The sequence below is a fragment of the Phacochoerus africanus genome, chromosome 12 (assembly GCF_016906955.1).
Source record: "Phacochoerus africanus isolate WHEZ1 chromosome 12, ROS_Pafr_v1, whole genome shotgun sequence".
NCBI classification, from domain to species: Eukaryota; Metazoa; Chordata; class Mammalia; order Artiodactyla; family Suidae; genus Phacochoerus; species Phacochoerus africanus.
In genome coordinates, this window is record NC_062555.1 from 37750361 (window position 1) to 37764596 (window position 14236).

At 46.1% G+C, this 14236-nt stretch overlaps 1 protein-coding gene across 7 annotated transcripts in view; it reads left to right on the forward strand.

The window, feature by feature from the left end:
- FAM219A (family with sequence similarity 219 member A) overlaps positions 1-14236 on the forward strand; it is a 64964-nt gene that overhangs the window by 40921 nt on the left and 9807 nt on the right. The gene's annotated exons all lie outside the window — the stretch shown is intronic.

Consider the following 14236-nt stretch of genomic DNA (forward strand, 5'->3'; position numbering starts at 1 on the left):
TTGTCTGAGGAGGGGCTGAGATATTTTTAAATGAGCAAATTAGATTCAAATCCTAATGCTACCACCTTCAAAGTGTGACTTTGAACATATTGCTCTATACAACCTGGTTCTTTTTCTTCTTTTTCTTTTCTTTTCTTTCTTCTTTTTTTTTTTTTTTGTCTATTTAGGGCCACATCCATGGCATATGGAGGTTCCTAGGCTGGGGGCTGAATCAGAGTTATAGCTGCCAGCCTATGCCACAGCACAGCAATGCCAGATCCAAGCCTCATCCTCAACCTGTACCACAGCTCACAGCAATGCCAGATCCTTAACCCACTGAGCGAAGCCAGGGATCAAACCCAAATCCTCATGGATGCTAGCAGGGTTCTTAATCTGTTGCCACAACAGGAACTCCTCATTCTTCGTTTTTTAAATGAGAATAATATTTACCTTCCTTGGTCTTTTAGGAGGATTAAATGAGATAATAGATATAAAGCACCCAGTACCGTAGCTATATATATAGCAGGTGTTCAAGCTATATTAACTAAACAATTAGATAAATTCCAGAAGAACCACATCTGGGCTAAGTTGTTCTGAACAGCTCCCTGCCTGGCCCCAGCCAGAGCTCTTAGCAGGGCTGCCTCCATAGCATGAGCTTTGGGTAGTGCCCCTAATCTCCTCCCCCAGCAAACCATCCTTCCTTCTTCACACTAAGGATGGGACCTGATTACGGCTGGGATAGAGAGCTTTTGGAAGGGCTGCCTGGGCATGGTGTAGGTGCAGAGGGGCTAGCCTGGAGCCTTCCTATTCCATGTGGCCTCTGTACTAAGCACACTGATATCAATTGGGAGCTTCTATGAAATGTGCATACTCAGGCTACACTCCAAACCTACTAAATCAGAATCTGCATTTAAACAATATCCTCGGCGCTCCTGCCGTGGTGTTGGTTATTTGTTATTTAAAGGTCCCCTCCTATGGATGCCTCAGGAATGAGGTTGTACCCTTGAGTTAGCCATTCAGTGTCATTGCACCAGGCAAGGAGTAACAGGTGGGCAGGGAAAGGCTCTCTACCACCCTGAGCCCTTGGAGACCCTCCAGCAGGGACACCAAGACCATCTAGCTTTGCAGATGAGCATGGTTTCCCTGGAGAGATACATAACCAGCAACCAGCTGGCTTCACAGCTGAAAACTTGCTTTGAGCTTGTGCTAGTCTGGCATCTCCCCTCCCCCTACTCTTCCACCACCAGCTGTCCAAACAAAGAATTGACTTCTCTTGGAACACTCAGGGTTCACGAGCCTTCATGGGGTTAGTCATCCTCTTCCCTTTTCTGACCTCCACTCCTAGGCTTCGCCCTGAGCCAAGTACCCATTGGCTGTTAGCATTGATCTCCTTGCTACACAAAACAGGCCTGGTGCAGTGACTGCTGGCCCTAGGCTTGATTGGAGGCAGTGAGGGTTTGTTTCACCAGAGCTACCTTATCTCTCTCATAGGACTCTGAATCCCCATTCACCTTCCCAATAAGAACACTTTCGCCCACCCAGAGCCTCTTGACCCTTCCCTGTGGGATAATTGTTTGTGCATCTCAGTGGTCAAAGAAAAGCCTCTGACGTACTCAACTCAATGCATATATGGACTTGACCCAGAGAAATGGGGTGGGCTGAGTGCCCTGTGGCAGGGTAGGGGCTGTACCAGCAGCAGCATTTAAACAAGTAATGGTAATAGAGTCCTGGCCCCCAGGCTAAGGCTCTCTAGTCATTGCTCTAACCCTTCTCGCTAAAGTACCCATTGGCCTTTGCCTTGATCCAGTTCCTGCCAGGCCTGAGCCTCTCTGTCAGGGAGGATAACAAAGCTCCACTGCCATCACTCTCTCCTCCGTGCTCCCATCATACTTCATGCATTCCTGCCTTTCTGGCTCCTCTTTCTGCCTTAAATAGGCTAATTTATGTGCCTGTCAACTCCCCACTTTTAGACCAACATCTTCCTGACAAGAACCAGGTCTTGGTGTTTTTCCTCCCCAAAATACATTGTGCCCTGTCTGCCCCTTGTTGGTCTTCAGTGAACAGAATTTTTTTTTTTTTACCAAGTTGCAGGTTCATCAATGTTTAATTATTGGGATAACGAAAAGGAAAGAATAGGATACTGCTCTGGCAAGAGAGCTGAGTATTAGAACTGCAAGTTGTCTTTGTAAGCAAAAAGTGGTGCTTGTCAGGTGCAGTGGAGGTTAGAGAGTTAGAACAGGTTAAAAAGGAGAGGAAGCGCAGGGGCAGGAAATGCCACAGAGGGAGAAGCTATTTGATAGCAGCCCTCCAAGTCCATTGTCCTATACAGACCAGTAGCTCTTTATTCTTCCAAGGCCACAGGAAAGGGATCAGAGGTGGCAGCTCTGGGAAGGCATCCCATAGACTCCCAGACTATTACTTTGCTTTCTTGGGGAATTAAGGAGTCCAGGAGTTGGTCTGGTCCATAAACCAGTACATGCTTGCCTTGGTCTCCCAAGTAATTGAGGCTTATCAGAAATCCTCAGAGTTCCTGTGGTGGCACAGTGGTTAATGAATCTGACTAGGAACCATGAGGTTGCGGGTTCGATCCCTGCCCTTGCTCAGTGGGTTAACGATCCAGCGTTGCCATGAACTGTGGTGTAGGTTGCAGATGCGGCTCAGATCCCGCGTTGCTATGGCTCTGGTGTAGGCCAGCGGCTACAGCTGCGATTAGACCCCTAGCCTGGGAACCTCCGTATGCCACAGGAGTGGCCCAAGAAATGGCAAAAAGACAAAAATGACAAAAAAAGAAAGAAAGAAAGAAAAAGAAATCCTCAAATGAGATTTGAAGCCAAGATCCAGATGAGGATCCACAAGTAGTCTGGCCCAGAGCAGTTGTCAGTGTTTGTCAACATTTCTCTTGCTTCAGCTTCCTACCATGTGCAGGGATGAGGGATCAGTCTCTTCTCCAACCAAATGCCCTCTATCAGTTCCGGGGCTGCATCTCTCCTCAGTGTTCTGTTCCTCCTTCCTGACCTTGGGGACCTGGAATCCACTCATGGAAAGAAACTCAAAGATTTTCATTCTCTGGAAGTTCCCATTGTGGCTCAGTGGTAACGAGCCCAACTAGTATCCATGAGGATGCAGGTTTGATCCTTGACCTTGCTCCATGGGTTAAGGATCCGGCATTGCCATGAGCTGTGGTGTAGGTTGCAGATGTGACTCGGATCCTATGTTGCTGTGGCTGTGGCATAGGCTGGCAACTGTAGCTCCAATTCAACCCCTAGCCTAGGAACTTCCATATGCTGCAGATGCAGCCCTAAAAAGCAAAAAAAAAAAAAAAAAAATCCTCATTCCTTAAAATTCTATAGCCCTGGACATCTGGTCCCCTTCTTTCCTGCCTTTGGGTCCTGCCTAAGGAGAAGGCCCCAGAACCCCAGATTCCCTTGGCTCCTCCAGCTCCCTTGCTTTGAGAATCATTTCCCCTTTCCTATAAAAGGTTTTGTCTCCAAAGTCTGTGTTGGCTGGAACTGAATTAGAAAAGAGAAGGCATTGCCTCCTCTCTACTGCCTACCTTCATACCATCTTCTTCTGCCTCGGGCCCTGCCAGTCAATCCTTTTTTCCCCATTTTTTTCATTGTGGTAAAATATACATAACATAAAATTTGCCATTTTAACCATTCTTGATCTACTTTTAAAAGAACTTCACACCTTCATCCCTTTCTCCATTAAGTGAGAAGGTCTTTCCCTCAGGTTGAAATTGGAGCAGGGCTGAGGGTGGTATGGCAGGATGTGGAGCTCAAAAACCTTTCAGGAGTTCCCGTCGTGACTCAGTGGTTAACAAACCCGACTAGCATCCATGAGGACACAGGTTCGATCCCTGGCCTTGCTCACTGGGTTAAGGATCTGGCGTTGCCATGAGCTGTGGTGTAGGTTGCAGGCACGGCTCGGATCCCGAGTGGCTATGGCGTAGGCCGGCGGCTACAGCTCAGATTCAACCCCTAACCTGGGAACCTCCATATGCCACAGGTGCGGCCCTAAAAAGATAAATAAGTAAATATTAAAAAAATTAAAATAAAAAACCTTTCAGGTCACAAGACTGTACAGACCAAGACCTGTCTTTCTAATGAGTTCAAGGTAACTCAACATCTGGCTCAGAGGATGAACTTGAGGATAGGGATGAAGGTCAGGGGCTAGGCCAAGTCAGGCTTCCCAGAGGCACCACAGTTTCTTAATATCTAACTCTAGCTCCAACCTCCCGGCTCATGAGGCTTGTCCCCTAGGCCTTTATGCCAAGGCTCCCAACCACAGCTCTTGCAGGGGAGGTGTCCCTGAGTTGAGATATTTGCCCACTCTCCCAGAGGAGGGCATTTTGGTCATAGGTTTTCCAGGTAGGAAGGAATGAGAATGAGCAGCAGAACATCAACCTTGGATAAGCAGTCCTACCCATGAAGAAGGTGAAGCAGAGTTCTAAATCTTTTTTAAAAATCACTGGTCTCTTGTCACCCCCCCCCCCCTTTATTTTTTTTGTCTTCTGAGGTCTGTACCCATGGCATATGGAGGTTCCCAGGCTAGGGGTTGAATTGGATCTACGGCGGCCGGCCACAGCTCACGGCAATGCCGTATCCTTAACCCACTGAGTGAGGCCAGGAATCGAACCTGCAACCTCATGGTTACTAGTCAGGCTCGTTAACCACTGAGCCATGATGGGAACTCCTGTTGTCACCCCATTTAAAAAATGAATCCAGGAGTTCCTGTCATGGCACAGCAGAAACAAATCCAACTAGGAACCATGAGGTTGTGGGTTCAATCCCTGGCCTCGATCAGTGGGTTAAGGACCTGGTGTTGCCATGAGCTGTGGTGTAGGTTGCAGATGTGGCTCAGATCTGGAGTTGCTGTTGCTGTTGCTGTGGCTATGGTGTAGGCCGGCAGCTGTAGCTCCAATTGGACCCTTAGCCTGGGAACCTCCATATGCTGCGGGTGCGGCCCTAAAGAGACAAAATAAATAAGTAGATAAATTTAAAAAAAACAAAAAATGAATCCAATTCTTTGCCATCCCAATACTAGCTTTGTATCTTTCACCATCCTTTTCTTTCCCTGTTTCTATTGAGTAGCTATTTTGAAAACTAAGTAATAGGTAAGGGAGTAGGAGCTACCACTCTCTCTGGAATAACTCTGGAGCCATTTCAGCAGTGTCACCCCTAGTCTGAAAGCAAGGGAGGCTTACTCTGTGAGGTTTGTCTCCTGACTCTGCACTTTCAGTCACAGTTCCTACAGCTGATGAACTGGCACAGGCCAAGGACCAGCTGAGGCATGGCGGCCAGCCACCAGGAGGTACCGGTGCTCCTCTAAGAGCCTTTCCTGAGCTTCAGTGTAACAGTCTTCTCTCCTTTTGTTCTTTTTTTTTTTTTTGTCTTTCCTAGGGCCACACCTGCAGCATATGGAATTTCCCAGGCTAGGGGTCTGATTGGAGCTGTAGCCACAGACCCATGCCACAGCCACAGCAACGCCTGATCCGAGCCACGTCTATGACCTACAGGACAGCTCATGGCAATGCCGGATCCTTAACCCACTGAGCAAGGCCATGGATCGAACCCACAACCTCATGGTTCCTAGATGGATTCATTAACTACTGAGCCATGACGGGAACTCCATCTCCTTTTGTTCTTAATTGGTGGCCTCAGGTCGGGAGTATTTTGTCTGGCAGGTGATGCCCAGAGGAAATTCTGTTCTTTAAAAGAAGATTCCCGGAGTTCCCGTCGTGGCCCAGTGGTTAACAAATTCAACTAGGAACGATGAGGTTGTGGGTTTGATCCCTGGCCTTGCTCAGGGGGTTAACGATCCGGCGTTGCCGTGAACTGTGGTATAGGTTGCAGACGCGGTTCAGATCTCACGTTACTCTCCGATTGGACCCCTAGCCTGGGAACCTCCATATGCTGCAGGAGTGGCCCTAGAAAAGGCAAAAAGACCAAAAAAAAAAAGAAGATTCCCTAGGGAGAACCAGGTAAATAAGGACTAGAGCAGAGCTTTCTTGAAAGACATAGATAGAAGTGATGACCTGAAATGTTCTGGCACACAGTGAAAAATAAAATGCTAAAACAAAAACAAAAACAGCTATAGCTCTTGGTTGTGACTGGAGGCATTGTAATCCTTTGGGAAAGCAGTTTGGCAATATGTATCAAGAATTTTAGGAGTTCCCTGGTGGCTTAGTGGGTTAAGGATCTGGTGCTGTCACTGCTGTGGCTTGGGTCGCTACTGTGGCATGGGTTTGATTCCCTGGCCCAGATGGGCATGGCCAAAAACAAGTACAGAACAATAGAACATTAGCTCTAAACTTTGTTGGACATGAATTTATCACTAATCAAAAAAGAATTTTGGAAATTCCCTTGTGTTTCAGTGGGTTAAGGATCTGGTGTTGCCACAGCTGTGGCATCAGTCACAGCTGCAGCTCAGATTCAGTCCCTGCGACTAAAAAAAAAATTTTAAGTGCTCATGCTTTTTGGCCTAGTAATTCTACTTTATTTAGGAAATCATCCTAAATACAAATATATATGAGTTCTGGTATAGGGTTATTTATAATAGTGAAAAATTGCAAACCACCTGAATGTCCAAAATAAGTGAATGGTTAAAAAGTTATTGTATATCCCCTCTATGGATATTATGCAGCTATTAAGCTGATGGTTATAAAAACTATAAAAATATGAAGGGTTTATTATGTCCCAATGCTAATTTTTAAAAATATAAAATATAAGATAGAGTATGTTTTTCTTCAAATGTTGTTCTGTGCATATTTATTAGTTAGTACTCTCAGGTTACAGTAACAAAATCCAACTCAAGCAAGTTTATGCTAATAAGGACACTAGAGTTTCTCCTAGTATCTAAGGACAGGCATTTAGTCAAATCTTTGAAGGGCAGGGCAAGTTCTAGAACCAGAACCTGAAACCTAGGGAAGACTTTATCTCTTGGGTTTCCTTCTTTTTGAACGTCAGCTTTATTCTTGTCTCCCTGCCCAGTGACCTTCTCTGCTACCTAATCTACGGTCCTGAGCTTTACATCTCCTCTCAGTCCCAATTCCAGTTCTATAGGAGACTCTCCATTGGCTCCTCCTGGTCTAAGCAAGGGCAGGACCACATAGAACCCACATAGTACCTGGAGATCCACCCCCTGTGACTATGAGGATAAGAGAAACACCAGCTCCCAGAGGGGGAACCCCCCCTAGGATTGCTACTGTAGTATACACAAAAGACTCAACTAGAACATTAGCAAAGATTGCCCCATGGAGTTCTTGCTGTGGCGCAGCGGGTTAAGAATCTGGCATTGTCTCTGTGGCAGTGTGGGTTTGATCCCTGGCCCAGTGCAGTGGGTTAAGGATCCAGTATTGCTACAGCTGTAGCATAGTTTGCAGCTGCAGCTTGGATTTGATCCCTGGCCTTGGAACTTCCATATGCTATGGGTGTGGCCATTAAAAACAAAAACAAAAACCACGAACAAAGATTGCCCAAAGTGGTAAAACTAAAGGTGGTTAAAAAAAAAAAAAAAGAAGTAGCATGTATGGAGTTCCCATCATGGCGCAGTGGTTAATGAATCTGACTAGGAACCATGAGGTCGCAGTTTCGATCCCTGACCTTGCTCAGTGGGTTAAGGATCTGGCGTTGCTGTGAGCTGTGGTGTTGGTTGCAGACACAACTCGGATCCCACGTTGCTGTGGCTCTGGCCTAGGCCAGCGGCTACAGCTCTGATTCGATCCCTAGCCTGGGAATCTCCACATGCCGCAGGAGCAGCCATAGAAAAGGCATAAAGGCCAAAAGCAAAAAAAAAAAAAAAAAAGTAGCATGTATTACTTTATAATAGATCTGTTTAACTCACCATGGCTACATGGAGCTCTGCATTTTGGTTCTCCCAATGAAAGCCACCATAAAGATTCTAAAGCTTGGAAATACTTGTTTTTGGTAATGAATTCCATTCTAGGAGCTCTTTAAGGAGACAGAAATCTTCAGCTATGCACAGCACCAACTTAAGTTCTTGAACTCTAGCCCAAGCATGAGCATCCTTTCCATTTGTGTCTGGGAAACTGCTTTATCCCAAATGCTCTGCAGAAGTATGGTGCATGTGTGAAGAAAGTGTGCTTTCCTTCTCTACTCAGCACCCAATACAGAGCTGGAAAGGAGTGGATACACAGCATGTTGACTTTGTTTGAATTGAATCTTCTTTTAGAGAAAAACCATAAAGATTGAGGAAATTTAGACTGATAAGAGAGGCCTCCCTGGAATTCCTGTCATGGCTCAGTGGTTAACAAATCCAGCTAGTATCCATGAAGACACAGGTTCCATCCCTGACCTTTCTCAGTGGGTTAAGGATCTGGCATTGCCATGAGCTGTAATGTAGGTCGCAGATGTGGCTCCGATCCCACATTGCCATGGCTGTGGCATAGGCTAGCCACTGCAGCTCCTATTCGATCCCTAGCTTGGGAACCTCCATATGCTGTGGGTGCAGCCCTAAAAAAGAGAGAGTGAGAGACCTCCCTGAGCTAGGCAGAATCCTCTGTCCCCTCTCCCAAATATAGACTTCACAGACTTCCTCAGTTTTTCTGTCCTTCCACCCCTCTTTGTATGAGCCATGAATAATATTTGGAGAGACTATTTCCCTTGTGTTTCCTTGATTCTCCTCCAGATCTCCCTCAAAAGATCTTTCCCTTGAGAGAGATCTTTGTCCTTCCCTATAAGTGGGGCCCTTAGGAGTCCTAATATGTCCCAAAAGGATAGAAGTCCTAGCCAATTGCCAGGCAATTTAGGCAGCTCCCAGAGAAATCCTGGAGAAGAGAAGATGGAGAATAAAAGTGAGGGATGCCCAGCAATTGGGCTCAGGAAATGTGACTTGGGACTTTAGGTCATATGACAGAGTAGGAACTGTCATTGACCAAATGATTCTCATGCAGGTGTGGAGTCAGAGAGAGAGTGGGAATGCCTTAGAGGCTGAATGAACAGCCATCTGCCAGGAAGTAGAGAGGTCTAACAAATACCTAGACTGCTACTGAATATTCTTGGACTGGAGGTTAGGTTTCTGCCAACATGGACATTAGACATAAAGGCATAGAGTTGCATTTTTTGGATCTTCCTCTAATATTTTGACGTCTAAACATCCTTATTACCACCCACTGCCAAGAGGTGATTTGGGGAAGTGGCATAACCCTATGGAGACCACAGTCTCAGGTAGTTTCTGAGCTGAACAAACTGTGACAGAAACAGAGTTGGCCTCTGATACCTTATCTTGCTGTATCTGCCTTTCAGAGAGTGGCCTGCACTCTGGATCTTCCCCTGCCTTCCTGTTTCCTTATCAGTACTATCTTTCTTCCTGGCCCTGTTCCTGCTCTAAGTCTGTCCTTCTTCCTGCTTTCACCCAGGGGAACTGAACAAGGTACAGACAGGACTCTTCCAGAGGCAGCATTTTAGCATTTCACTACCCAGAACTACCTCCACCCACTTCCCCCTAAAACTAGAGGAAAATTCGTGTGTGTTAGATAGGTTAGAAAAAAGGTTAAATAATGTTGGTACAAGCACTTTGCCTCTTCATACCTCATTCTAAATCCATTTCAATTTCCATCTGCCTGAAAATTAGTGCTCGAAGGTGAGCACAGAGGTTACCTTTTCTGTGGGAAAGCGAAAATTGAATCATGTTGTTACCTGGAATCATCCATGCTCAGTCCACCAGACAAAGGCAAAAATGTTCAGCACCACGGAGAGTGCTTTTCATCCTGAAGAGGAGCGCAAGGGTCAGTGATAGATGAGGATTTACAGCCGGGGAGCCCAACCAGTCTGATCTTCTTCCATTCCTGGCCAGCCACCGAGGATCCCTCTTTTCCTCAATGTCTGTGCATTCACCCCCTCCTTTTACCTAACTAGGCTTTTAGGAATGAACTCCCTTAACTTTCTACCCACCTTTCTACCTCCATGTTATCTGCATCTCTTACACATCTCCATCTCCCTTTCATTTCATTCCAGAGTCTCCCTTCTGTGGTCTAAGGTTCTGGTTCCATCACCTCTTGAGCATGAGACTTTGATCATCTCCTCAAAGACCATGCTCCATCAAACATCTCTTTTTCTACCCAACTTACCTCCTCTCAGTCTAGGACAGTGATCACGTGTTCCCTAGCTCCACAGAAACCCTTCAACTCCAAAGCTTCCTCTGAACTGCCATTCATTCTCATTCCTTCTCAGTTTAGCTCCCTGAAAGTAGCGCCTGTGTTCACCATCACTGCTTCCTCACCTCATAGCCTCTCTTAAATCCCCTGTAATCTGGGCAGTGTCCTTACCTTTCAAGTCAAACAATGTTTGCTGAAGCTACCTGTGACTTCCTTATTTCTAAATATTTTCTTTATCTTCTGGACCCATCTGTTTTTTTGACACTGGTGATTTCTTCCACTTGAAACCCTACTTGAAATGTCTTCCTAGATCTTTTTCTACATCTCATCTTTCTGCTCCTACTCAGTCTTCTTCCACTCACTCCCTAAGATTGATGTTCCCCAAGACTCTATTCTTGGTTCCTTTCTTTTTTCACTGTGCTCATTCTCTCTAAAAAGGTTTATTCTCCTTATATCACCACCTCTTCTAGTCCACACCTCTTTCCTGAGATCCCAGACCTCAGTTCCTACTGACTAATGATGTCATCTAGGTATTCAGAGACACTTTAAAACTTAGCATGTCCCAGCCTTGATTCATCTGATTGTGCCTGGCAGTGTAGTTACATCTTCTCCTGCAGTCTGTTTTAATCATTAGTACCCCTTTCCCAATTACTCCAAAGGGAAAACTAGGAATGTCTGGACTCCTTCATCTATGTTTTACCTCTAAATTCTGCCATGCTACCCCCTTTAACATCCTCCTTTCTGGCTTTTTATCTTCTGCTTCTGCTTACTTCAGGTCCCTGTCCTCTCTTGCTGGGACTGTTGCAGTAGTTTCCTTACCTCGAGTCTCATTCCTTTCCAATCTGTTCTCAGTATGCCTATCAGAGAGTCTTTCTCCATCCACATCTGATCATGTTACTCCCTCACTCTAGACTTCATTGGCTCCCCCATCCTATTCTGACTAAAGAGCAAAATCCAAGCCCATCTTCCACCATGATCTGAGCCCACCTGACCCCAGCATTTTATTTCCTGCCACTTTTCTTCATACCTTCTAGGTTTTGACCATAGCAAACTACTGACTCTTCCTTGAATAGCAATGCTAGTTTCGTGCTTCTGAGCCTGTGCAGATGTTCCCTGAATGTCCTTCCTCCTTCCTCTTAAGCTAACTGGTAAACTGATGTTTTGAGATCTTTTCAAATGTCTTCCTCTGTGATGTTTGACCACCTTCCCTTTGTCTCTTTCCTTCTACCTTTAGGCCTCTCGTTATGTTTATAGCTAATTACTCTGAGCTCCCAAAAGGATGGGCCTTTTTCTCCTTACCTGTATGAGCCCCAGGGCTACCATTGTTAAGTAAGTGAAGGAAATTCAGCATAAAGAAGTGAGGACCCCGCCTGCTGGTCAAACCCCTCCCTCCTCACCCCGGGGAGGAGGGAGCACCCTTCCCACAGACCCCTCCCCACGTAAGCCAACCTGTGTGGTGCCGGGGCCATGGCTGTGGGTCAGTCGCTGTCAAGGCACACTGTTTTTAAGTGTGTGGGTCCCACAGAGCCTGTACTAATAACAACTTTCTAACTAGTACAAAATTAGTGCTCAGTATGTAGTATGCTAAATACTATTCTAAATGCTTACATATCAAGCTCTAGATTACTTATTATCATTTTATCTTCACAGAAACCTTTGACATAGGCATTAATATTAGTCCCATTTTACATATGAGGAAACTGAAGTCCAAGTCACAAGATAGTGAATGGAGGAGGCGGGATTTTTTGAAAGTATGGTTAAAGTTGGTATTTGTTGAAGCTGGTGAGGGGTGCCTAGGATCTCACTGTAGTGTTTTCTCTGCTTTCATGTAAATTTTTTTTTTTTTTTGTATTTTTGCCTTTTCTAAGGCCACACCTGTGGCATATGGAGGTTCCCAGGCTAGGGATCTAATTGGAGCTGTAGCCACCGGCCTACACCACAGCCGCAGCAATACAGGATCCGAGCCGCATCTGCAACCTACACCACAGTTCACGGCAATGCTGGATCCTTAACCCACTGAGCGAGGCCAGGGATCGAACCTGTGTCCTCATGGATACTAGTTGGGTTCATTAACCACTGAGCCATGATGGGAACTTCTGATGTAAATTTAATAATTTCTATAATAAAGCATTTTTAAACAGTTAGACTGGGAGTTCTTGTTGTGGATCAGCAGTAACAAACTTGACTAGTATCCATAAGGATGTGGGTTTTATCCCTGGCCTTGCTCAGTGGGTTAAGGATCCGGCGTTGCCGTGAGCTGTGGTGTAGGTCACAGACATGGCTCAGATATCGCATTGCTGTGGTGTAGGCTGGCAGCTGTAGCTCTGATTCTACCCCTAGCCTGGGAACTTCTGTATGCTGCGGGTGTGGCTCTAAAAATTAAAAAAAAAAAAAAAAAGATTGGATTAAATAAATGGATTTTAAGCCTTTTCCCTTCTCTTTTTAAAAAAGCAACAGAACCCTTTCTTCAACCAAAATCTTGCAGAAAAGCTGATATGTAAATGAAATAAAAACAAATCTATTCTGGTTGGAGCAAAGCCAAACCCCTTCCTGTTGCTCTCCTCTCACCCTCAGTCCTGCCCAAGGCAGGGTTTCAGGAAACACAGTTTAACAAAAATCAATGGACCAGATTAACTCTAAAGATTCTTCTGGCAATTTTGCCTTCCTCTAGTTGTATTGACTTTGCACTGGCCATTAGCCTATATATTCTGTCCCAGAAACAGTGAGATTGAGCTATTAATCATCTCTGCAGTCTTTGGAGAATTTGTGTGCAGGGTTGCAGAAACATGGGTTGCTGTTAGAGATGCATTTCAATGTCTGTCTCTGCTGAGTGTTTATTAATAATCTTGCTAATCGCCACTCTGGTTCCTGGATCTAGCTAACTCCTGTCAGATGTCCTTGGGGAGCACTTTAAATTCTCCCTGATTTCTTGGAGCCAGATGCTTCCTTCTGCCTGGATTCCTCTCTGATACTTATATTCATGAATATTTCACATTTAATCTCCCTGATTACATTTCCATGTGATGGTCATGGTGCATTGGCTGCATTTCTCAGGAAAGACCACAGTAACGGCTTGAGTTTGCAGGCATAGCGCCAGAGATCTTTGTTCCTGCCACTAAGATGGCCTTCTGTCATAGACAGTGACAGGGGAGAGGCTGAATGATGGGTTTGCCTAGGACCTCTAAGTCTAGGGCTTTGCACCTTGGCTCTTGACCCAAAGAGACTAACAGTTTCACTCAGGGATCAGATGCCACCAGGACCTTCCCAGTGGCCTCGAGGACCACATGTGGGTCCCTGTGACCAGAGTTGTTCAGCATCTTCCCAGCCCCCACTCAGGCCCCATCCCTCCTACACAGGGCCCTCCAGTGTTGCCACCCAGTAACTCCAGCCTAAGAGTAGAAACTCTGATGAACTCATCTGCACCAAGGAGGCAAAAGTTAGCCCCAAATGCCTGAGGGCTTGGGTTCTAAAAGTTAGCCCCAGGGAAAGGACAGCAAGGTTTAACTCTCTGGATGAATGGGGTAGAAGGTTATGGAGGAGCTTTATGGTTGGAAGGCCAGAGATTTAGAGGTCTCCTGTGTGAACACATTAATCCAAACCGTAGGAGACATCAAGGTTCCCCAAGAAGAGAGTGGAAGGCTGAGGGCAGGACCCTGCAGAGGAGACAAAGAGCTGTGGGAGGAGGCAGGGATGATGATCCAAGAGGCAAAATGAGCCAAGGAACAGAGTGTCTGGGAAGCCAGGGGAAGAAACCATTTTCAAATGGATGTGGTGTGTGTGACATGTGACAAATGCTAGAGAAAAAGCAAAGGAAATTGGAAATCTGCCAGTGCTTCCCTGGTAGGGACCCTCAGGCACGTTTATGGGCTATACTCTTTGAGAAGCCCTCCCTCAGGCTGCTTTGGGAGTGAGCTCTCACTGTGGCCTAAGGGGAAAGCCAGAGTTGAGCCATCAGGTCTCTGAGTTCTCTGCAAGCAAGCACCTCCGAGGCCATTTTGGCCACAGAGAGGGGCATAGAAAGGTCACTACAGGCCTACTTCTCTGGGGCTGCAGGGGACAGGTGCTGCCAGTGAGCAGTGTCCCAAGGAGGAGCCGAGCCAAGGAGGCAGGGGATGGGCTAGAAAGGCTTGTGGTGTGGGA